This window comes from Peromyscus eremicus, chromosome 1, assembly GCF_949786415.1.
Source record: "Peromyscus eremicus chromosome 1, PerEre_H2_v1, whole genome shotgun sequence".
In the NCBI taxonomy this organism is placed as follows: Eukaryota; Metazoa; Chordata; class Mammalia; order Rodentia; family Cricetidae; genus Peromyscus; species Peromyscus eremicus.
In genome coordinates this window covers 160,131,917-160,157,077 of record NC_081416.1, presented here as the reverse complement: position 1 = coordinate 160,157,077, position 25,161 = coordinate 160,131,917, and the positions used below count along the sequence as shown (strand labels likewise).

The 25,161-nt window shown below is 39.4% G+C and overlaps 1 long non-coding RNA gene across 1 annotated transcript; it reads left to right on the top strand.

Annotated features, from left to right (window-relative positions):
- Positions 1-6,839: 6,839 nt before the first annotated feature.
- LOC131922789 (uncharacterized) lies at positions 6,840-15,548 on the top strand. The gene is made up of 5 exons (XR_009382384.1): positions 6,840-7,377; positions 8,189-8,279; positions 13,145-13,275; positions 13,941-13,975; positions 15,512-15,548. It is a non-coding gene; the product is annotated as an uncharacterized LOC131922789 (long non-coding RNA).
- The last annotated feature ends 9,613 nt before the right edge of the window (positions 15,549-25,161 follow it).

The following is a 25,161-nucleotide window of genomic DNA, read 5'->3' as shown; positions in this document are numbered from 1 at the left end:
AGTGTGAAGGTCACATGACACAGGAGACCAACAGAGCGGGATGGCTACGTTAAGGAGCCCATTTCTGTGAGCTCTGGCTTCAGGGAGACCATGCCTCAGTGAATGAGGTGGAAAATGACTGAGGAAGACTGCTGACATCAAAGCTAGGCTTCCATAAGCATTTGCACCCATACACTTGCACAGACACATATGTGCCACACACATGCCAACAAACATACACATCTGCACACTCACACACAAACACATGCAGAAAATGTATGCATAGAAATAGAAAATAGTTCTATTTAATTGACCACCACATAGGTGAGCAAACATCATAGCCTCTAATATAATAATTATCAGAATTATAATATAAAATATTGCATTGACTGTGTGCAAGCAATGTGTTAGGCATCTGAAAGGCAAAACACTATGATTCCTAATTTCATAAAGCTTACTTTGTAGACTCTCTTTTGCTTAATTTAATTTTTTAATCGTTCTTTCACAACAAACATATTTTGTTTTTAGGATTTTAAAACCTGGTATTATGTTTTCCCTTGCTATCTCCTTCGGCTGTCGAGGATGCAGTGACATTCAATATTGCCCACTGCAGAATGAGCTGTGTGCATGGAGCAAATACCCTTCCATATTTCCCAAAGCTCCAAGGCATGTAACGGTGGAAGATTATATTACTGACAGCAATCGTTTTAGTGTATGGCTGCATCGTTTTAGTGCCCAGCTGTGTCTTCTTAATGAGTGGATATGCTCTACCTTTCCTTTTGTTTCAGGGTTCATCATATAACACATAACAAACTTTTCTTACAGATTGAGTGAAAAGTAAAAATCCCTCTAATAGTTTAAATTGGCCATTAGATATGCACTCTTCATTTTGAAACCTTGATGTACCAGGGTAATTGTGGCATAGAACTAGTGGGAGTGACCAACCAATGACTGCTCCAGCTTGAGGACCATGCCATGAGAGAGATCCCATGCCTGACATCGCCTGGGTGGTCAGGAACCAGAACTAAACACAACTGCCTGCCCACCTCACCCCCCAGAAGAAAGAAAAGTCAATGAGGTGATTGACTGCTATGCTCACAGATCCAGTGCCTAGCCCAATCATCATCAGAGAGGCTTCATTCAGCAACTGATGGGAGCAGATGCAGAGACCCACAGCCAAACATTAGGCAGAGCTTGAGGAGCCCCTCAGAAGAGGGGGAAGATGGATTATAGGAGCCAGAGGGGTCAAGGACAGCAGATCATGGCAGGCAGAATCAACTAGCAGGGCTTCTAGGTGTTCACAGAGACTAAAGTGGTAATCACTGAGCCTGTATAGGTCTGAGCTAGGTCCTCTGCATATATGTTACAGTTTTATAGCTTGGTGTTCTTATGGGACTCCTAACAATGGGAGTGGGAGTGTCTGTGACTCATTTACCTGCTCTTGGAACCCTTTTCCTCCTACTGGGTTGCCTTTTCCAGCCTTGATATGAGGGTTTGTGCTTAATCTTACTGTAACTTGTTATGCTGTGTTCAGTTGATATCCCTGAGTAGCCTGCTCTTTTCTGAAGGGAAACAGAGGAGGGGTGGGTATGGGGGAGAAGAGAAGTGGGTGGGAGAAACTGCATTCAAGATGTAATGTATGAGAGAAGAATAAATTTTTAAAAATATTTTATAAGGAAAAAAAGAAGGGGTCTTGAAAGTTCTCAAATCAAGCTTGATGGCATTATAAACTACTTGCACTAAATTTGAGCAGAAGGAATTATGTGGCATTAAAGAGAGGTAGCTCCAATAGTTGTTGCATAGGTTGTTATTTTGGTTAATTTTAATGTCAATTTAACAGAACTAAGAGTCACTTAGTATCTCACTTTTAGATGAAATCATATAGATAGTAAATGGCTACTGGGAGAAGAATTAGTCTGTCTACCCCAGGCATGAGCACCCTAATTGATTATCTAACACAAATATATATATATATATATATATATATATATATATATATATATATATATATATATATTGTATCTGTGTCTGTATCTGTGTACACACATATTCATGACAGAAACATTAAGTGGACCCAGCAGGGTATATTTATATACTCATTTGTGTGTGTGTGTGTGTGTGTGTGTGTGTGTGTGTGTGTGTGTGTGTGTGTAGGAAAAAGAGGCAGTGCATTTGAGATTGAGCACGGGATTGGGGTAGAAGATGACATGAGAGTGTTAGAAGAAAGAGATGAAGGTGTAAATTATGTAAATACAGTACACATCTACAAAATTAAAAATAAATTTAATTTAAAAGACCGGTACAAGACCATGAATATAACCTGGTGTGATGATGGAGCTGTGACTAAATATATTCACACATTGTACCTCTATCTGGGCCCTACAACTACTTCTTCCTAAGATGTGCAGGAGGCCAACTGAGAAGATAGCATTATTCTGTCTTTAACTCTCCTGTGTGCCAAGCCTGCTCAAACAAACTGACATTCGTTCAGGTGGAGGTAGGAGGACCAGGAGTTCAAACACGGCTTTGGCTGCATAGATAGTGAGTTGGAGGCCAGCCTGGACTACAGGAAAGCTGGTCGGTCTCTAAAACAGAAAAAGAGGTGGGGGAGAGGGGAAAAGAGAGAGGAGAGGGGAGAAGGGAGGGAAGGAGGAGGGGAGGGAGGGAAGGGAAGAGAAGAGATGGGGGAGTGGAGTGGAAGGGAGGGGAGTAGAGTGGAGGAGAGGGGAGTAGAGGGGAAGGGAGGAGAGGGGAGGGAGGGGAGTAGAAGGGAGGGGAGAGGGGTGGAGGGGAGGGGAGGGAAATAGAGTAAAGGGGAGTGGAGGGGAGTAGAGTGGAGGGGAGGAGAGAGGAGTGGAGGGGAAAGAAGTGGAGTAGAGGGGAGGGGAATGTCAATAACAAACAAAGACAAATAAGAAAAGAATATAGTGCTTAGAAAAGATCAACAACAGATAAAATTTATTCTTGGTTTTACTGTAAATCCTTACAATTTTTAGGCACAGCAGATAATGATGACTTTAAATAAGTGATATAGAATCTGCAAGAGATCTGCAAGTGTGAGTTTGAGGGAGGGATGGGGGGCACAAAGAGAAGTAGACAGATAGATGATAGATAGATGGAAGGACAGATAGACAGGCAGACATACTGAGTCCATAGGTGGATTGCCTCAGAATCAACCTGATGAAGGGAGACATCAAAGCTCTATTTTTACTTAGATGTTCTGCATTTGAACTGAAAATAGCTACTATTAAATTTTGATGTATTATCATTTAAAATATTCAATTTATTGTAAGAAGTCTTTTTTAAATCCATTTTCAAGGGCTACAATTTGTTATGTGGAGCAAACTAATACAGCTTTTGCATAAATGCACAGAAGAGAGTTTATTGGTTTTGTGGCATTTATCTATCTATTAAGAATATTATGTGCATGCTGACAAAGATTGGTCAGGCTAATGGCTCTGACTGTAGAGAAGGTGGTTCACTGCTGCTGACTAAGACAAGTCACAAGGTTGTTTTTAAAAGCCAAACAACACATTTGAGTAATAACTCATGTCACACAATAAATCACCCTGAAATATAACGGTTTAAGGAACCATCATGCATTTCTCTGAGCGTGTAACCCTGCTCTCAGTGTTCCACATCCAGCTGCAGCTGTAGTTTCTAAGAGTATGGTGATGGAACACCCAGAGTGGTCTCACTCTCATGTAGGTGCTGTCTAACAGAGATTCCTTGTCTCAGCAAGTCAATCCTGCATGGATTTCTTATATTCCAGACACTTTCCAAGGGAATAAACCCCAAACTGAAAGCACTATGCAAGCTCTGTTTCAATTTTGTTGCTGGGGTTCCACAGGGCACAGTCATGTGATTAAACATCACACCATGCTATGGACAGAGGTGGAATGTGTAATGGGAGCCCATCACTGCAGCTTGTCAACCCAACAGTACACATATCTACATATACATACACACACATATGCTCTCAGCATCATTTATCACCTGCAGTTTATAAAACCAATAGTACGTGTATACATGTGTTCTCACCACCATTTATGAACATGGAATATAGAAAAGTCAGAATTCTTTACCCTCTAATTAAAAAAAAAACATTTTTTCAGAGTGCAGACCCATAGCCACCTCTTTAACATTTCAAAAAATAGAATAATTTCCTGTATGAATGAGTGCATCTGAAAGCTTCTGATTACATTATTTTAGAAGAGTATATAATTACATGTGCTTGGAGTGTTGAAGTGGGTTCTTACTGTCTAAGGCACAAGTTTTACTTCTCAACAGTGGGATACATGTGGGAGCACGCACATGAGTTTCAGTCTAGAGGATGGAGTTGTGGGATACATGTGGGGAGCATACGAACTTCAGTCAGGTGGACAGAGTTGACACTAATAGTCTCCTAACTCTAATTTCTGTTTTTGTTGGGGGATGATATGAGTTAATATATATGTGCATTGTGAATGTGCTGTGCAGGTTTTGTGGCCCTCAGTCATTTTTTCCTTTTCTAAACAGATGCTCATAATCAATGCCCTTGAAAGAGGACTTTTTTGTTAATATCCACCAAGCACCGTTGGAGACTCTGACCCCAGGAATGCCACAGGCAAAACAGCAATGGGCTGCAAACTGCTTCCACCACGGGCATTCTCTGTCCAGCTTCAAACACTGGTGTTGCATTGGCCGTTTATTTCTTCTTTTATGGAATAAGTTGGGCTCTGAAGACAGCAGTTGGATGTGAGTCAGGTTCGCAAGGCATAAGTCAAGTGTTTTATATCTTGCTTGGTGAAAGGGAAGCCTGGGGTGATGGTTTTTAAAAAGATTTTTAAAGCATCTGACATCTTTGCCTCCTTACCAAGTGTAGCACAGCTGCACGGGAAGCTAGGACAGCTTTAGAGTGTGAGTTTAATGAGGCAATTTCCTTCTCCGACATGGGCTTTCAATGACTCTTCACCCTGTGCACTCCCAGGGCGTGATTATCTCGTCCCTCTTCTTTGTCTGCCCCTTTTTTTTCCTTTATGTCTGTTTCCTTGCTTCGAGTTAACTAAGCACAAAGATTACCTACTTTTGGTGATGCTCAATGGGACCCGGACACAGAAGTCATGACACTAGAGTGGACCCTGCCTTAGCTCTGTCGGGTCCATCTGTATGTCTTTTTGAAGCACCACTGATTTTTTTTTTCTAAAATAAGAGTAAAAAATCATCTGTAATACTCAATTTCTGATCTTGTTTTCTTTCACTTCATATTACTTCAATTTGGTTAATTCAAATGTCATTTCACATCTCATTCTCATTCTCTGTCTTAACTCTGCCTGCTTCCTTCTCTTTGTCTCTCTCTCTCTCTCTCTCTCTCTCTCTCTCTCTCTCTCTATCTATCTATCTATCTCTCTGTCTCTCTGTGTGTGTCTCTGTCTCTCTCTTTCTTTCACCTATGAGAAAAATAGCTAAAAATATTTCAAAACCTTTATCTTAACCTTAACCACTGTTCCCCCCAATTTTTAGACTATTATTCTAATCTAATATTTTTTAGGATCAATTGCCATAGAGATAACTGTTGTCTTCTGTGGGTTTTATTATTTAGTTTAATCTTTTATGGAGCAGACTTTAAAAGTGCTGGATCCTTGGAATAAAAAAAATATTTTTATAAAAGTTAGGGAAATTTACAATAGCGCTATAATTTATCTGACATTGTACAGTTTTGCAGGATGTCTCTGTCTTACTGAAAGTTATCAGGTGGAGCATAAAGTGTTATGTGACTGGTCTCTAGCATTTGTCATGGTTACTCACTCAACTGCTTAGTGCTGTCTGTGGGCCTTGTCCTTGAAAATGAAACAAAGCCTCACTTTTACATCAGCATTCTGTTAATTACACAGCACATGTCATGTGCATGCGCACACACACACACACACACACACACACACACACACACACACACAGGGACACACACCCACACAAGAACACACAAAATAATAGAAAAGGAGGAGGAGAAAAAAGGAAAAAAGAAAATCATGATGCGTACACCTCACTCTCAGGGAACTTTATAAGGTATTTTTTGATATGGAGACATTATTTCACTTTTTATTTTACAGTACATAATTCTTATTTAACATGGGAAATAGTAAAATATTGTTCTGATATATGACAAATAATAAGTATTTCCTCATAAAAATAAAATTAAATAATAGCATTGTAGTGAGCATAGTAAAAAAAAAATGCCTTTTAGACAAGTAAAAATAGCTTAGTCAGGAACTCTAGTATACCCAAGTCTGCACCTGATAACCAGAACCCAGTAACATCACTCATTCAAGACAACCAGACACAGGCCCAGAACCCCATGATGCCCTGGAAAATGTATAAGCAACATACAATGCTCTGCTCTGCACATCTGGAGAAATCCCACCTTGATCTGCCCTGCAGCTGTAGAGTCTCCCCCAGGATCCTGACCCTCAAAGACACTGTTAGAGGCTGGACCTGACCTTCAACTAAGATACGTCACACAGGGGAGGCAGGCTCAGGACACTAGTTAGGAATTTATGTGATGACCTTCAGCATAATAAAATATACCTTTTGTTATACTAACTGCAAATATCTACCCTCTTGTTCACAAGAATCACATACTTAAGTCTAAAAATTCTCTTCAATTAAATTAAGTGAATTTCCATCTGTTTATTCTTTATAAAATGAGTATTTTTCACCCCCCAAAACTTTTTAAGATATTTTGACATCAGAAATGCTCCTTTGTGGCCACTGATGGTTACTGTTACTGTGTTTTACAGATACATTGTTTTAAAACTATCAATTATAATTCAAAATTCAGAAAGTATGATTGAGAAAGGTATCAAATTCAAATAATATTTTATTTATTACTGTTCTGTGTGGATGATGTGCGTGGGGGTGGCACATGTGTGGAAACTGGTGGACAACTTGGTGGGGTCTCTTCTTCCACCTTGAGTTCTGAGGATCAAGCAAAGATCATCAGGCTTGTGTGTCAAGAAGCTCTTCCTGCTGAGCTTTGTCACTCGGCCAATGTCAGATTTTAAAAGAGAAGGCTAGCCACAGCAGGAGTTAGCACACATCCACCAGTGTGCGTTTTTTAATTTTTTTTTTTGAGGACTTTTATACATGAGGCCAATGAATTTTCTCATCTCTTCCTTGCAACTCTTCCTGTGTCCCCACAATATCCCCTTCTCAAAACATTCCATTTTCAAATTCACTTCTTCTTCCTCGATAAGTAATTTTACACCATATATTCTACAGAGTCCAAGATATACCTGGGCTCTCAGAGCCTCAGTGTGTGTTGTGTTACAGATACCCCATTTGAAGACAGATACCCACAGTCACGTGTTCTCTGAACTCTGACAACAATCTTGTGTTGCAGAAGAAACCCCTTGATGACAGGTGAGACTTGCAATTACAAAAGACCACAGGGGCAACTCTTGGCTCCACACTGTGATCTTTTCAGCTCTAATTCTCACAAGTTATCACTGTTCATTCATGCAGGAAACATTAGGTTCTGTATATTTTTCTGGGTTTAGAGAAGGAGTCAATAATTCTAAAATTGTACATCTGTTCTAAAGTGCCCTCTTATCTCTTAACCTGTGAGATGAGTATCTCATAGGATGCAACAAATGAAACAGGAAACATAAGCTGAAGACCAACGGAAAAAGAAATTATTTCTCTCACTTTATCATCAATAACAGATCTCCAAATGTGTCTCTTTGGGATTAAGATTTGTTTTATTTGTTAAAACAATTTTAAAATTTGAATTTTAAAATTAATAAAGGCATTTGCAGGACATATGAATTCTAGAATGAGGTAGACTTCTGACTCTTTTACTGGCTTTTGGAACCCTACTCCTCATACTGGGTAGTCTCTCCCAGCCTTAATACATGTTTAGTCTTACTGCAACTTGATGTGCCATATTTTGTTGATATTCGTGAGAGACCTGCCCTTTTCTGAACAGAAACAGGGGAGAAGTGAATTGGGGAGCGGGAGTAGAGGGCTAGGGGGAAGGACTGGAAGGAGAGGAGAGAGGGTAAACTGCAGCCAGGATGTAAAGTAAATATTTTTTTTTAATGGGGAGAATTCTCAATAGCTAAATCTCAATTGGCTGAGAAACACCAATTGTTTCTAATGAAATGTTCTACATTCTTAGCCACCAGTGAAATGGTAATCAAAACTACTTTGTGATTTCATCTTAACCTGTCAGATTAACCTGTCAGAATGGCTAAGATCAACAGAAGAAGTGACAGCTCATGCTGGGGAGGATATGAAGCAAGAGGAGCACTCCTCATTTGCTGGTAAGAGTATACAAGCCTTACAGCCACAATGGATATCAATGTGGCCGTACAAGTTAATTGCTGCTCTAGTCATAATAGCCAGAAATTGGAAACAACATAGATTTCCCTCAACAGAAGAATAGATAAAGAAAATGTGGTGCATTTAGAGGATGGGATATTACTCAGCTGTTTAAAAAATGAAATCATGAAATTCATAGGTAAGCTGGTGGAACTAGAAAAAGAAATGATTGTAAGTGAGGTAATTCAGACTTGGAAATACAAGTATGGTTTTATTCACTTCTACGTAGATATTTTCTGTTAAGTCACTGATAACCAAGCTACAATCTGTAAAGCCACTGAGATTAAGTGTAGAGTAAGGGACTGTGTGCATGTGTGGTTTTTTTTAGGGGGGGGTGTTTACAGAGAGATCATGTTAGGAAATGAAAATAGAATATATAGATATAGATGGATGGGATGCTAGAACGGGAAGATAAAGTCTGGAGCGGGAGGAGAGAGAGTAACTGAGGAGGGAATACAGGGAGACACAGGTAAAATTAAGGACAAGTTGAGGGGTGGTATGGAAACCTAATACAGTATAAGCTTATATATAAACACACACACAACACACACACATATACATACATATATATATATATATATACATATATATGTATATGAAGGTTAGATAAATGAAATCACTAAATAATGGGGAGTATAAAAACAGAACAGCCTTTTCTTGTTACCAAATAAATCTTCCAGTACCAAGATTGAGTTGCATCTAATTGAGTTGTTGGCCCAAGGTGTCCCATGGAAGGCCTCAAACAACCCAAGCTGTTGCCAAGACAATAGGTTTTGCTCCACAAACTACAGCAAAGCCTTATTGCTGAAGACAACACATATATCTCTCATTGAATATAGAGAAATCAAGCTGATGTATGGTGATGTATTGTGTCCCCCAATATACTGTGTCTCCCAATAAAATAAAACTTGCCTGGAGATCAGAGGAAAAAGTCAGCCACTATATAGCTGTCAGGCAATGGTAGCACACACCTTTAATCCTATCACTTGGCAGGCAGGGATCTATCTGTCTGGATCTCTGTGAGTTCAAGGCCACACTAGGGAACAGAGCCAGGTGTAGTGGTACACACCTTAAATTCCAACACTAGTTAACCATTGGGGTATGGAGGTCTATACAGACAGACAGGAAGTGACAAAGCTGGGCAGGAAGAGGAAGTGATGTAGTTGGACATAGAGAGCAAATCAGACCGCAGAACAGCAAGAGATATAGGCGTGGATAGACAGGAAGTCTAACCTTTGGAAGCTGCAGAGTTGGTGAGGTGAGGTTAGCATGTGGCTGTTCCTATTCCTCTGATCTCTATCTCAGGTTTTCACTCCTATATCTGTCTCCATGTTTTTTTTTTATTAATAAGACCATTTAGAAATTTGTCTAAGTCCCCTTATGTTTAAGGACTTCATAGGAGACAACTGGGATTGAAGACTTTAAAGCCAAAAGGTATAGTTCCTAATACGCTTTTGCTGACTCTCAGTTTTCTTTGCTTCTATCAAACAATGATTTGGCTTGATTCCTCAAGTTACCTAGTGGGTTGCTGTGGTCTGTAAGACTTGGCTAATGCTGGATGCCCTAGCAAAGCCTTCAGCATTTGATCATTGTATTAAAACAGTTGTCTTTACTTTAAGTATATTTCAAATACTTGAGAAACCTATGTTATGGCATGTATTTATAGTTGCCAATAATATTGGCTTGAAGACATCACTAGTTCAGGAGCCAAGCATCACTATCAGGTGCAATTATCAGAGAAGCTTTATAGAGGACAGTATGATCCTACAGAGACTTCCAGACTTCCACAGCTTCCTTTAGTCAAGAAGACTATTTTAAAAACCTAAAGATATATAATCAGTTCAATTCTTCCAATCTGTGCAGTGTTTTTTCCTGTCTGCAAAGACATCAGAAATTATTGCACCAGTGGTAACTATGGCAACATTGCAAGTGACTTACCCAAAGCTGTCACACTCTGCATGGGACTCTCTTGATAAATACTAACTGGAAACACAGGAAATAACCAGCACTTCAGTCCACTGTTTACCAATCTTCCATCTGCATTATATGTTTTCTGGTGTTTATGTTTTGCTCAAGGTCTCCTGTGTATTCTCTTTCCGTGGTATGTTTTGTCTGTAGCTATAAAAGTAAATGAAACTATTTTAAGTACACATGAAGAACATCTCACAGATCACAGATCCAATAACTTGGGTTTACAGCAGTTGGATTCGTTGAACCTGCCTCACATTGTTTCCCAAACTAGTCTTGAGCCCCTGTGTTTAAGTTATCTCACTGCCTCAGCTTCTCCAGAGTTTCTAAGAATAAAGCTTCACACTGCTGTGCCTGGCAGAGTCAATTAATTTTAATAAAAAAAAGTATGGAAATGCATGATATGATTCTGGTAGAGTTTTATTTATTATGAGAACTCCCTTCCTGGTTGGAATGCAATTACCTACTTCTAATTTTGCCTTTAAGTAGTGGAGGCAAAGAAAAACTCGATATTAGCCTCATGAGAACAAAGCTCCACCCTTCTGGCCTCAGTTTACCCTAACTAATTCCTGATTACCTTCTTACCAATGCAATTTCACTGGAGTCAGAGATCCATGGCTTTGGGAAAGACACACTTCAATCTATGCAACTCATTTCTCTCTCCTTATGAGAAAAACCTGAAAACTCATTAAAAATGTATTTTAAAGTTTATCTGGGAGTACATTTAGCTCTGTGTGTACATGTGTTTCATATCCATGAGACATGCCAATAATGAATTGAAAATATCTGAAATAAGAGAGTCTAAACATTTGCAGATTCTTTTTCTTGTTTTTATGCCCTAAGCAATACTGCATTTGCAAACGGGTTCATTGATTAGGTATCAATATCAACAGAAATGAATGAAAGCCTACAGGATGAAGTACATAAGACATATGCAAATTCTACATCATAAACAACTTTAGGTTGTGGTATTTGTAGGGGTTCAAATAAACACCAGATAAACAGAGAGTCAATCATATATTATATTGTTTATATTGTATTATTTATGAGAAGAAAAATCAGCTCTGTGCAGTTTATTTTAGTTCATATGAAATATGACACTTTAAGTTCAAAATTGACAAAGATTTTCAGTAGGGCTTAGTGGGATGAGACATGTGGATCCTAAACAAAATGTCCCTGATGTGCAGCTGTGTGTCCTATCCAGTGTCCCTGTACAGCTCACAATTTTGTTGCTTTCACAAATACATGAAGGAAACAATTTAAATGGAGAAAGATTTATTTGGTGCATGGCTGCCTGGATCATTGTCCTTAGGCCTGCGGTGAAAGAGAATATCTCTCCTCATGGCAGCAGGAAGAAGATATGAGCTAATGGGCTCCTCCTCCTCCTCTTTTGGTCCATCTGAGCCCGAGGTGTTGAATGGCACTGACCACAGTCAGAGTACATCTGAATTTACCATTCATACTGAGAGCCCTCCCAGAAACACCCAGTGTACTTACCAATTTCTCAAGTGTTTCTCAACACAATCAAGTTGACAGGCAAATGGCCACTGTATTCTTCCCTTCTTAGTTTCATGGTCCTATACAAGCATACATTTCACTAGCATCACATACAGCCATGGCCTACTTATCACTCTAGGATTCATGTATAAGTCTCTGTTTCAGGTGTTGACATAGATTTCCTGAGATGCTTTGTGGTTTCAAATTGCTACTGTACACATTATAGTAAGGTAGGAAAAGACAATGCTATGGGAAAAGACAATACTGTAGAGTTTTGCAAGGCCTACAGGATCGTTCTGTGAGCACAGATGGAAATCCAAATGGGAACTTTTGCAGTGTTAGAATTACTGGCTTTCATTTATACAAATCTTCTCATTTTACAAGCTTACTGTGGCTCAGAAATGCCACACCATCAATCCTCATGGCTGCTCACGGGGACACTGATGGGCTATTAAAATGGTAAGTGGGTTGAGTTCTAGAAAATAGTTATCTCTGTTAACTTAGGGGCAAACAAAAATGATCTCAATGGAGAAACGGATTTGTACTACTTCCCAAGGTGGGAAGATTTGACAAGAGGATTTGACTCTGACATGCTTATTGCCTAGTAACGATGTAATTAAACCAGGCTGGAGAAAGGCCAGGAAGATACAGCAGCTAGTTAATCTAATGGTTCCTTCAAGGAGCTCGATTTGTTTGGAGGAGAAATGTTAACAAACTTTCCACAGTAATTCTGTCTTTTCCATCTCTGTGTTTTCTGCCAGCAGACATAAATATGTCTAAATCTATACACAACAAACAGAAGTATGTAGGAGCTGTGTCTCCATGTTCCTGTCTCAGTACAGCTGTTACATGAACCTCTCTTCAAGAATGAAAGTGATTCAGATTAGGGGTGAATCTACAATGTGTTATTGAGTGTTTAATTAGGATACAGGGATCCACAGACACACTGAGCCTTTGGAGACCAGTTTGTTTGAATTTGTGTGGGTGCATTTTACCTTTGAGCAGACTACTCAAAAATGGTATCATGCCCTATTTGATTTAAGGCCCACTTAATAAGATGGTACCCATACAGGATACGATTTGGATGACCAAAACCATAGACTCAGGAACCTAGGGTAAAACCAAATAATACTGGTCTAAAAAAATAAACATAACAATAAAATGACTTATAATGATATTTTGCTATATGCATAGATATGTGGCTTATTCTGTCCTTATCAGAAAGCTTCCTTCTATGGCAGATGGAAACAAATAGAGAAACCCACAGCCAGACATTACAGAGAGAGAGTCCTTGGAACCCATATGTCTAAATTGGATGTCTCCATGAAATCCTTCCCCTCAGAGCTCAGGGAACCCTGCAGAAGAGGAGGCAATGTATGCAAGAGCCAGAGGGGATGAAGGACACCAGGACAGCAAAACCAACTAAATCAACAGAGCAAGGCTCATATGAACTCACAGAGACTGAAGCAGCAGGTACAAGGCTGACACTGTACCAGGTCCTCTCTATATATATTATGGGTTTTGTTTAGTATTTCTGTGGGACTCCTGGGTGTGTGAACTAGTTGGTTTCTGATTCTTGTGTCTTCTCTTGGGGCTCTTTTCCTTCTCTTGGTTTGCCTCTTCTAAACAAAGTGTGATGGCTTTTGTTTTATCTTGTTATATTTTATTTTGTTATGTTTGGTTGCTATCTCTTAGAATCCTGTTCTTTTCTAATGAGAAACAGAAAGGGAGTGGATCCAGAGGGGAGGGAAGGTAGAGAGGAAGTGGGAACAGTAGAAAGAGGGGGGACTGTAATCAGGAAATATTGTATGATAAAAGAATCTATTTTTAACAAAAGGGGAGGGGAAAAGGAACCTGTAAAAGGTGAGCTCTAGACGGAAGAAGCTGGCCTGACCCCAGTTCCTATTCTCACCCTTTACTTCCTGTTTATGGATGAAATGTGATCACTCTGCTTCCTGATCACCAGACAGCCTCACATTCCTGCCACCATTCCTTCCTTACCATGATCAACTGTATCCCTTCTAGAACTATAAGCTAAAATAAACCCTACTGTCCTTTTCTTTCTTTCTTTCTTTCTTTCTTTCTTTCTTTCTTTCTTTCTTTCTTTCTTTCTTTCTTCCTTCCTTCCTTTCTTTCAGGCTTCAGATTTGAAAGATGTTGGAAAGTGGCAGAGGTAAGAAACCCTTGTTGGTAAGCAATAAAGCATGCGGGTAACACCGCTCTACACAAATTCATCTGATGCAATCTCGGCTCATCTCTACTTTTTTATAAGCATGCCATCTTCACTGCACCCTAATATATTTTAAAGCATGAATCAAAGTGTGACACATGTCAGTTCAAGTTCAATTCCTCTGTGTTTTGTGTCCGGAGTGTGTGATGTCTTCAGCAATAAGGTCTTAATGTCAAGTTCTGGGAGGTAATAAAAAACTGCAGTAATGGTTGGTGTTTTGTGAGTCTCTTTGACACCATTAGTTCACAACTCAAAGGGAGATTTCCAGTGCTTAGCCCTAGGATTTAGGGCAGAACTACTCTCTGTGTAGGCCCCTGAATACATTCCAGAGGGAAATGCAGCCCTGTGCTGCTCAGCTCATTGTTCCATGCTTCCTTTTGTCCTGGAATGTGACTTGAACTTGACCCTAGTGCAATCACATGGCTTGTGAGGATGATTAGTTTGTTAATATGATAAAGATTCCATTCAGCACATAGTATGTGCTTGGTAAATGGTACTCATCATTATGACAAATTACAATCACTTAAAATAACACTGGAAACATGTTATTCTCACATCATTTGGAAGCCATAAACTGGCATGGATGGAAATCATGAAGCTACATCCCTTCCTGCATCATGTGACATTGCTGTTGACTTGAGAAAACCCTGAAGCATCAATAACTCTGATTATGGGCTGACTGCTGCTAGGCAGTGTAAGTGTCTGTCAGGAAGGGTGAACCAGCCAGCTTTTCTCAAATGAGGCAGGTGTGAGCCTCCTAGAGACTGACACATGATTTCTAAAGGTGAGAATGAGGAATTATAACAGAAGCTCATTATAGATAAGTTGGAAGGCATTTGTTAATCAGGACTGCTGCTGATGGAAGATGCAGCATGTTAATGCTAGGAAAAAAATGACTTCCACACAGATACATCTCTTTTATTACATGGCTGAAATGTGCTCTGAGGCTTACAAAGGCTTATTATAAAACAAGATATGTTTTGTAAACCTGACTTAGTTTAGAACATCAGAATAATGATTAAAAAGCATTATGGAATAAAGTATGATTTATGCTGAAAAAGTAATCATTAACTTTTATGACAGACATTTTTTTAAATGGTAAGTTTCACATGAAAAACAAATCGAAACTAATCTTGAAGGAAAAAAAATAAACCTGTAAGGTTGTCAAAGCTTTTCCCTTCTGTAAAACATTGAAGATGTGGGCACATCCTGGAGAAGTGCCTGAGGATGTCTGCCATCCTCCTTCATGTCCCCACCTTGCTGTTCATGAGACATGGGGGACGAGCTTAGCCTTAAAGAAGCATTCCTGTGATGATGGTCACTGGGAGATATCCTCAATTTGAACTAACATGTAAGACATGTTCAATTCTCTTATAGTTGAAATAATCCTGAAAGCCTGTGTACAAAAATTGTATGTTTTATAAAAGACAACTATTCCAGATTTTCTTCATATACTTATTACGGATTTCTTCTTAAAAGGCATGAAAGTAGAAAAGGCCATTTCTGGAAAGAGAAAGAATATGAGGAAAATGAAGAAGAGGAAGAGGACAGACAGAAGTGTCTAGGGGATCAAGGGGTCAATAAGGGTCAATGTGAACATTCCGTAGATAGGCACACATCATAGTGAAAACATTGCTTTGTATAGTCAATATAATATATGCTAATAAAAAGAACAAAGGAAAAATGTTCCAATAAATTTTGTTATAAGAGGAGAGGAAAAATAGTGAAATCCTTCCAGGAAGCAAGCTGTACCGGGACCTGGTGTTCTGCACACAGTCTTTGCATCTGATCACTTTAGAGTCCAATTACTCTAAATTCCCCTGAACCCAGTTCTTCATCTCCAAAATAGACTGAAGATTTTCACTTTTGCCCTCTTAGAAGGATTAAAGGGAACAACATCTGTGTGCATCCCTTAGTGCGCACAGTAGGCTCTCATTAATAGTGTCATTTCTGCACCTAGTAAGAGCATTTTCCTCCATTGTTTGAACAACTAATTTTAGATAAATGTATCAACCAGACTGAGTGTGTGGCGAGGTCAGAAAATGTCCCTGGACCACTGTGTCTCAGGAGACACATGTGATACAAACGGAGTGGCCAAGTCATACTGATGAGTAGAGAAAACACTGAACCAACCAAGGCACAGCTTAGGTTTTTATTAAGTCTCCCCAGAGCTGGAGGTGCACAGTCATGTGGGAGTTTATACTTCCTCCTTTTCTGAGAACTATTGGCACTGCCATTGGGAGAAATGAAAGTTGTCAACCAATACATGGATGACTCATGGAAGCCAGCATCCTGAAAATGTCAGAAATAAACCCACTAACTCAATAAAAAACAGAGCTGAAAAATGGCCATAAGATATTGCAGTTCACCAGGGATACAGATGGTGGCACATGCCTTTAATTCCAGCACTTGGGAGGCAGATGAAGGCAGAGCTCTGTGAGTTTGAGGCCAAGCTGGGCTACAGAGTGAGTTCCAGGAAAGGCATCAAAGCTATACAGAGAAACCCTGTCTCAAAAAAAAAAGATATTGCAACATTCTGACTATGAGTCTTAATTAGAATTCCATCCCCTCCCACAGGTACATGTGCCATTAGATTCTGACTGGACACAGTATATTGGGGATAAAACTATCTTCAGAAAGGAGAAACAGGAAATGAATTATAGACTATGGAGGACATTATGGTGCCAAGTGATATTCAAGTGACTGGAGCTAACTCATTGGACATCTACAGCAGGCAGTGAGATATGCACCTCAGAATATGCAGAACTTAGAAAAGATCCCCAGGGACAGAATCTGGAGTAAGGATTCATGACAGTCTAGAGGCAGGAACAGAGCAAGCCTTGGCAGATGGAGGTGGGCTTGATAGCAAAAATAAAATAAGAAGCAGAAGTTTGAAGTAACACTGAAGCCTTAAAAATCTTCATCAGTGATTACATGAGTGACCTCACTCTGGGTCCTTAAGCGTCATCAGTGTGTGACTGTCACAGAAAGGATAATGAGTGATGTCAACAGAATAAGATAAAGAGGACCAAGTGCTTAGAGGGAAAATGCATACCAGAAAGTTTACTACATTTAAAAATGTGCTATTGTCAAGTCAGGGGTAACACTGAAAGTTTATTTTTCTATCTAGTTTTCTCCACTTTACTCCTTTTAAAAAATGTGGGATTTAGTTTTAACAATATGTAAGAGTTAAATTTTCTTAGAAGACTACTCAAAAGATCTGTGTGGAGATGTTATCAAAAAAGATGAAACAGCACAATATTTTAAAACTTTTAGTAAATTTGTTTTTTTTTCTCTAGGAAACAAACAAAAAAAAATGTGAGTTGTTCTCTTTCCAGAACTATCTAAATGCACAGATGAGCCTAGGAAGGCGTGGTGAGAGGTCCATGAGCCAGGTTCTCAACCTGCATCTGCCAGGCATGGCTTGTCACCGAGGTTTTGATTAACTGGAAGACAGGATAAACCCACTTTTGATTTTAATTTCATAATTAGGTAACTATACTCTGAAATATCAGGCATTCACATATGGAAAAAGTCAGCACACAAGAAGTCACAAAATAATGTTTTTATCCATGAAATATTTTCTAGACAGTTGTCCATTTTTCTTCCTGTATTTACTTTTATACTGAGGTTAAACCAAAGTTTTCATACTTCAAAGTGAATCAGTTATAGATAGCTTCACATAGTTTAGTTTATGGATGAAATACATGAAGGTCTTTCTATGAGCTTATAAGATGATGGGAGTTTTCCATGAAGATAAGTTGCTAAATTCTGATTTAAATTGAAATTGAAATTTTTGATAATTCTACTAATCATAAAAGCAGTTTACCTTCACTCACTTAATGATCTCTCAACCTATATTGAATACTCTTTCTGATGAATAGAGCAGTACAAAGGGACATGATACAGGGAAGAGATAGACAATGAATGAAGCAAATTAAATTTATGTACATTGTGTCAAATAGTAATAATTTCACAGAAGATGAATAAAGCCAAGGAGGAAGGTAGGTTTGTAGGAATGTGAAAAACAGATTGAAAAGGCACTTTCCAAAGACAGGAAAATACACATGTGCTGAGGAAATAACTATTGTGACTGTCTCTTGAAAACCATGAAAGACAGAACAGAAAGCAGATGTCAAAACAGCCTTTGCCTGATGGGGGAAGGGAGCTAGTGTAGACAAAAGAGAGTGTGCCCAGGAGAGTCAGTAGGGAGTAAAGGAGCTCACCTAGGACACTGGGTGATCATGGGGAACTGAGGACAAGTTGAAATGGCATCTGTACTCTGAGAAGTATAGGTCAACAATTAACCATCAAAATATAATAAAATCAGATGACTAGATTCTAAAGACAAGGTATAAACTATTCTTTGATGAGGCTTTGGGATATATTAGCACTCAAAGGTTCTTGTTGCCAAACCTGATGACTTCCATTGATCCCTGGATCCCCCACTGTGGAAGGAGAAAGCTAACTCTCCTCATTTTCCTTCTGCCACCACACTCGTCCCATGATATGTACACGGAAACATGCACACACATCAACATACAAAAACGCATAGACTTACAAGCAAACTAATAAATACAGGGGAAAATAATTAGAATACTTTGGGAAAAGATGAAGTTATCTTTTGACAAAGATGAAGTGATCTCCCCACGAAGGATTCCTTCACTTGGAATAAATTTTTTGGTTTTTATGCACTACTCACAGAAGCAGGATCAAAGACTCAAAAGTCAATCCCTTTTGAACAAAGCAGACACTGCTGGGCTTTATGAAACCATCACAAATTACCTCTAACTTGTTCACTCCATTTTCACAGACTGGCCTGTTATAGCATGTATAATGCCTATTATAAATCATGCTAAACACAAGAAACATTTCTATACATGCCTGTGTGGATAATCCCCTGAAACTGAAAGTTGAAAGTCAGTTTTAGTTTCTTGTTACAGAATCATGTCTCAAAGGAAAGCACATGTTGTACACCTTGAATAAACTATCTTCAGTGCCCTTCATCTCTGAATTCTTAGTTTACAATAAATGATGTCTCTGAAAATTCATGTCTGGCAAAATTTCAATATCCTTTAGCTCACTGTCTTTCTGGAAGACATTTGGCTCATGCTCTTATACACAGAACCTGTTGTGGATGCTGAACCTCTGCTTTTAGTTCCATAAATGTGTCATTTAACCTCCTTACCTTTTAAAGATAGGAATAAATTGTTCCCTGGACTTTTTCACCTCTGAAACATCTATTGGTGAGATAATGTCTACAAAACAGAGTGAATGTCTCACCAAAAAGCAGTTTGCTCCATTTTGACCCTGAAGCTGAAAATGAAACAGATAAAAACAGAGATGGGGGATGAAGGCAAGTGTCTGTGATTTCCCAGAGATGAGGAACGGGTGCAGACGTCTATGACTTCACACAGATGAGGATGGGAACAGAGGTCTATGATTTGACAGAGATGGGGAATGGAAGCAGATGTCTGTGATTTCATAGAGGTGGTAATGGAAGAAGTCTATGACTTCACAGAGATGTGATTTGGAAGCAAAAGTCAATGATTTCACAGAGATAGGGGACTGTAGCAGAAATCTATGACTTCAGAGAAATATGGGAATGGAAGCAGAAGTTTATGATATCACAGAGATGGGAGAATCAAAGCTGAGATCTATATCTTCATAGAGATGGGGATAGAAGAAAAGTCTATGACTTCACAGAGATGACAATAGGGAGTAGATGTCTGTAACTTTGCAGAGGTAGGGATGGAAGAAGTCTCTGACTTCACAGAGATGGGGGATTGCATGCAGATGTTTGTGACTTCACTGAGATGGAGATGAAGTTTGATTTCACAGAGATAGGGAATGTAAGCATGCTGGAGATTTGCTTCAGCAGGGGTTTTCAGGCTTATTCTTTTCTCATTATACTGTACCATTCTGTATTTATAAACTGAACTTTTGCCTTTAATGGCCTCAGGCTCTGGATCTGAACTCTAGGCATTTCATCCTTGGGATCATGTGTGTCTAGTAAATCTCTAACATTCCTGTTTTTGGTGTAATTAGGAAGGCACAACAGAATTCTTAGTTTTGCTGTGGCAAGATTTTTTTCTGAAGAATTATTTAATTTAGAGAAGCTAACATTATACACATTTTTATCCTTTACAAAAGTCCCCACAAAATTTCTTAAAAGGAAAGGCATTAATAGTGAAAATCATTAAAAATACAAGTAAAAAGATGCTGGAAAAGTGTGGTCTGCAATATCGAAATGGTAACTTTGTTAATCAACAATGTTCGCCATGCTGTCCACGCCATCTTCCCCTTTTTACTCTTTAATTTAGATGTCTGGGAATCCCATTGAAGAGATCTAATAGAGCTTGTCAGTCTTTGGAGGATGACTGGGGGGAGGAAGAGAAGAATGAGCACAAGGGCTAGGATAATGCCCAGATTGATAATGACCAGAAGGTTTCTCCTGTCATAAAGGAATTTAAGGAATTTATAAATCTTTCTACCACAGGAGAAGCTGAGAGAGACTGTAACTTAGCCTGACTAATTGCAGTCATTTGACAACATGCGGGCTGTGAATCCATGGAGAAATCAGAATTATTCCGTACACCCCAAAGACAAGTCTGGACTTGAAGCCATGTAATTCCTGAGGAGTTACAGGGGAGAGGAGTGACACAAGTCTATTTAAAATATAAATGGTAAGAGGTGGGATGTCTAACCTTGATGTTTTGAATTTGATTTCCTGTGAACAAGACTGCTTCTTTTAGAGAATTAACCCTATCTTCAAGCTTTTTATCTATCTGTCCCTGTGTAACTAAGTCCAAAGTGTTAGAATTCCAAGCCATTCCCCCAGCTACATGACCGCACATGTTCTGTCCAGTAGCCAAGCAAGATGCTTAGTCATCCTAGGACATTCTATCCTATGCAATCCATGCACTGCGTGATCATGTAATCTATGCACATGCATGGCATAGCTATGTAAGCCCATATGTACACGTGCAGGGGTGGGGGAACCTACAAAATCAGCTTCCAGCTATTCCTTCCCTCTCTTCCTGCATGGTCATTCCATAGGCCTATGCATACCCTTTCTATTCCCTTCCCTTCATAAGCTCTTATAGTGTTTTTTTGTTTTGTTTTGTTTTGTTTTTGTTTTTGTTTTTTTGTGCCTCATGGCTTCTCTTGCACAGTAAACAGCACCACTTAATAAATAACACAAAGATATTTTTAGATAGTTGATTAACATGGTCAGTGCTATGTACCTATTGTATTAAAGCAGTTGTAGATGCAGTAACAGTTCCTGTAATACTAATGACTGCAGTGATGCCCAAAATTAAAGCAGCAATAAATCATTTAGGCCTACTAAGAGCATTAGTGAGTTCTTCTATGCCATGAACACCAGGATCATTATTAGCTAAGATTAACTGGCAAAAGTATATATGAAGGCTGTCTGACTACAATATAAGTATTGGGATCATAAGAAGAATTTATACTGGGAGGATGACAGGGTTGCAGCCATCTTAGAGAAGGGTCAGACAGGGGGCAGCAGGCCCTTGGACAAATTATTCTAAAAAACCCACCAGAGGATGTGCTGCCCCTCTGCCCCTAGACCCAGACAATTAGGAGCTACACAAAAATGAGTTCCAGATATTTCCTGCCATAACCTAAAGGATATGATATAGCATAACTGCCATACTAAACAAAACACCAGGTATGTCCCATGGGATGTTTTCTGCTCTTATAGATTGTATACCATAACTGTCAGAGGGAATGAGTTTCCTGCAGATAAAAATGGGATGTGTAACTATCAGAGGAAATGGGTCTACTGGTGATATAGATGCAAAGACATAAACTACTAGAGGATATAGCAATTTTCTTGCAGCTGCAACTCTCCAATCAGTTCAAACCAAGCGTCTCTAACCTGAAGTAAGCACCAGTCCTGAGCTTGTAACTATATAGAGTTGGAATTCTCCTAGACCCCAGACCCTAACCACTGTAAAAATCCTATCCTGTTACTGCTCGGGGTCCCTCTCACTCCACTGCTCTGATGGATGGACAAGGGGCCTGAGTTTAAACTCTCGAATTAAAGACTCTACTTTCGCATTCGGATCGGTCTCTTAGTGGTCTTTGGGGACATCAGACTTTTGGATGCAACAATGCAATTTGTAATAATGCATTTTTCACAAGAAACAATAGGAACACCCTCAGGTGCAAAAGTGATATTAATCCTACCAAAGGGCCCACTTTCAGAAGAGCAAAAGGAATAAGAAGACAGGCATGTATACCATAAACCTCTGGATCTTTATAAGTAGGACTCTTTAAGCGAACAAAGTTAGTTGCTGCCAATAATCAATGAAGATCAGGCTGTAGAACGTTAGTTCCTGCAGTGAGGAATACAGGAGCAGGCCAGCCAGATGAATATCATTTATCAATGACTGTAGATTTAGGTATAAAAGAATCATTTCAACCAGGCAGCCGTGGCGCACTCCTTTAATCCCAGCACTCAGGAGGCTGAGGCAGGCAGATCTCTGCGAGTTCGAGACCAGCCTGGTGTACAGAGTGGTATCCAGGAAAGGCACAAAAACTACACAGAGAAACCCTGTCTCAAAAAACCAGAGAGAGAGAGAGAGAGAGAGAGAGAGAGAGAGAGAGAGAGAGAGAGAGAGAGAGAATCATTCCAATTAAAAATACTTTTGTTATGCTTCAAATAGGATCTATAATTATAATTATAAACTGGACTGGAAATCGACTATTCAAATATTTTTAAATTTGTATTTTGTGGTGAAAAATAAATACCCTTTTTTGGAAATCCACAGAAGAACTGGGGAGGAACCCAGAGGTCCTGCTTACATGATCCCACGTGGTTTCTAATATTTTTGAATCTTTACAGGGTGGTGAATCTGTAGGAGGTGAAGAGATCGTGTGGTTACTAGATCTGAACTATTTCCCACAGAGTTAAAGTTTAGAATCCAAAGATCACGCCCTTTAGGGGGAAGTAGGGAGTCAGCCACCAGAGCTCGTGGTGACAGTGAAAGGCAACCTGGGGGTGGGGGGTAATCATTCTTTGTTGAAAAGCATAAAGGGACTATATCAGCATATCTGTAATAAGAAATATTATGAAAGTTTTTTTGCCAAATAAAGATGCTGCCTTCTCCTCTCATAAGCTTAATATCATTAGTAACAACTTTTATCTTTTGAAAGTCCCATGTAGTTGGATGAAAAAAAGGAGGGTCAGGAGCATAATGCTCAATAAGGATCGGCAGCCGGACGTTAGAGGAAAAACAGTACCTGAGCAGCGATGATTGCAAGCACAGCAACGAAAAGGCTGTCTGCTGAGGAAGTACTTGTTGTCTTACCATACCCCGAGCACGGTCAGTGACATTTTTTGGTTGGCCCCAGGTTGGAGGGGGCTGATTCTTGTTGACCACGCGAGTGACGGTTCCTAGGAATTCGACCTCTCAGACTGAGTCGTTGGAGCTATGGAACAAGCTGTGATACAGAGGGATCATGCTGGCTGGGCAGCTGAGTAGCTGTGTGCAGTGTACTATTTTGTAGAGAGGCTTTTTCATAAGTGAGCCTCAGAAGCCGGAACCGGGAAGGTTGAAATGTTGGCTAGGGGAAGTTTATACCATGAGGTCGAATTAGGTGGTCTGTATCCAAATGGGTGAATCAGCATCCTGTGGGAAAACACAAGCATATCCTCTTCCCGTCAATATATCTTCCCACTTAACCTATGTTTTTGTTGTTGTTGTTTGTTTCATTTTCCAAGCCCCAGTGACAAAGCATCAGAGTTTGACCTTTAACATCAATATTTAAGTGATTAATCACGAACATGGCATGTTGCAAAAGATGATGGGGAGAGCCGTATTTGAATTCCCGTTCTTGCAATTTTATAATTTGAATTTTTAATGTTTGATGGGACCTTTCTACAATGGCCTGACCCTGGGGGTTATAAGGAATGCCTGTGGTGTGGGAGATGTGAGAAGTATTGCAAAAAGACTTGAAGGTTTTTGTTGGATAAGCAGGAACATTTTCTGTCTTTAATGCTCTTGGCACGGCAGGGTATGAAAAGCTAAAAAAACAAATGTTGTATAATGTCTTTAGAGGCCTCTCTCCCATATGGGCAGAAGCAACAATGATATGAGAAAAGTGTCAACACACACGTACAGAAGACAACTTTTCAAATGAAGGAGAATGGGTGACATCCATTTGCCAAAAGTCATTGTGGCATAGCCCCCTAGGATTTACCCCCAGAGGGAGGCTATTGAGATGAGCAGGACAAGTACCACAATCTCTAATTACAGATAAATTAAATTGACCAAGTCATTTTGATGGTATAGATTATGGCTTGCCTTAGCAGTTTCTACAGCCCTAAGAACAAGTTACTTGGTGTGAAGATCAGCGAGATGATTGACATCATGAATAGGTCCTGGCAAGGTGGGATGGATTCTGACATAACTCACAAAGAAAGGGGGATTTCTTTTACAAATTTGGTTCTGTAATTTATGTAGTAAAGTAAAAATAGTAGTACCTCTAGCGGGTAAGGGTGCAGTTTCAATATGAAAGAACAACCTAACCACATGTTGAGAGTCTGTGTAAAGATTAAAAGAGGATTCCTTTTAACTGAGTAAAAACAAAAATAATAGCTATAAGTTCAACCTTTTTTGCAGAGGACTCAGTGGGCCATTGTCCATTTTGCACTAACCATAAAACTTCCCCATATGGAGAAAAATATTTTAGGCGAACCTGGAGTATGGTGCCCTGTCATGCATAAAACTTTTGAGGTGTGCAGCATTAAAAATGGAGGCTACTGACAGAAGCCCTAGAATTGCACAGAGAATTATCCTCTGAATTCTTTATTGTTAAAGCACAAAGCATTCATCTTCTTGTATCATATTGTTGATCAATAATGGCACCTATACACTTATTTATGTATCAAGAGTTTGTGGTTATTCCTGTTACTTTTAATGAATCCATAAGTGATTGCGCATGATTTTAAAGAAGGGACTACTCTAACACACGTTCTGCAAGATCTTCTGCCCATGAATCTGGCAATGTTCAAGAATGGCTCTAAACTGTTAGACCCTTTCATATTACACAAGGTACCCAGGAATGAACCCATGACCTTGCACATGGTAGGTGAA